This window comes from Aotus nancymaae, unplaced genomic scaffold (assembly GCF_030222135.1).
Source record: "Aotus nancymaae isolate 86718 unplaced genomic scaffold, 86718_ANA_hifiasm-v0.15.2.pri h1tg000033l, whole genome shotgun sequence".
NCBI lineage: Eukaryota > Metazoa > Chordata > Mammalia > Primates > Aotidae > Aotus > Aotus nancymaae.
In genome coordinates this window covers 33,836,347-33,837,614 of record NW_026988447.1, presented here as the reverse complement: position 1 = coordinate 33,837,614, position 1,268 = coordinate 33,836,347, and the positions used below count along the sequence as shown (strand labels likewise).

General features: G+C 39.0%; 1 pseudogene; it reads left to right on the top strand.

Annotated features, from left to right (window-relative positions):
* The first annotated feature begins 337 nt into the window (after positions 1 to 337).
* Positions 338 to 766, top strand: LOC105710729 (small ribosomal subunit protein uS19-like; annotated as a pseudogene).
* Positions 767 to 1,268: the final 502 nt, after the last annotated feature.

The window sequence follows — 1,268 nt, the reverse complement described above, 5'->3', positions numbered from 1 at the left end:
TAAATTTCATCTTCTAAAAAAGGATATAACTTGTAAGACTTAAAAATAAAAGTCATATACAATGCTTTAAAAGTCATATGCAATGCTTCCAGTAGGTGCATTTTAAAATATAAAGTCGTGGAAAAGTTCAGATAACATAATGGAAAAAGATATAGCATGCAAAATATAAACTCGAAAAGTTAATGTGGCCATTTTAGTATTAGACAAACCAAACTGCAGTGCTAGTAGTATTACCAGAGATAAAGAAGGGTACTTTATAAAGATAAAATGGTCAACTGAATTTTTCTAAATATATACTAAATGACAGATCATCAGTCTTTTCTGAGGATCTGGCAAGATGGCAGAGGTAGAGCAGAAGAAGAAGCGGACCTTCTGCAAGTTCACCTACCGCGGCGTGGACCTGGACGAGCTGCCTGACAATGTCCTACCGAGCAGCTGATGCAGCTGTACAGTGCGTGCCAGCAGCGGCGGCTGAACCCGGGCCTTCGGCAGAAACAGCACTCACTGCTGAAGCGCCTGCGCAAGGCCAGGACGGAGGTGCCGCCGATGGAGAAGCCGGAAGTGGTGAGGAGGCACCTGCAGGACATGATCATCCTGCCCGAGAATGTGGGCAGCATGGTGGGCGTCTACAACAGCAAGACTTTCACTAAAGCCAGAGATGATCGGCCACTACCTGAGCGAGTTCTCCATCACTTTCAAGCCCGTGAAGCACGGCCGGCCGGACATCGGGGCCACTCACTCCTCCCGCTTCATCCCCGTCAAGTAGTGGCTCTGTTAATAAAGGCACATAGATCTCCGAAAAAAAAAAAAAAAATGACAGATCATCAATATTTATGAAAGCAAAATTGGCAGCTCTAAAGAAGGAAAAGTATCCATTTGTAACAATAGTGAAGAATTTAACTTTCTCCTCTCAATAATTGATAAGGCAAGTAGACAAAAATGTAATATTGTAGATTTGAACAACACAATCAACTAAATTAATATTTAGAGCTGGCCATGCAGCTATAATACAGACAAGCTGTTAACTCAATACATTTCAAATTATTGAAATCATGCATAGTATGTACCATTAGTCCAACAAAATTAAATTAGATATCTAAAAAAGATACTTAGTTATAACCCAAAATATTTGGAAATAAAGCAATGTTTTCTCCTAACTAGAACCACTGATTTTTTAAAAAAAAAACAAGAGAAAAATAGAAATTACTTCCAGCTGAATTATAAATGAAGTACAATATATCAAAATTATTGGGGGATAAAGTTAAATA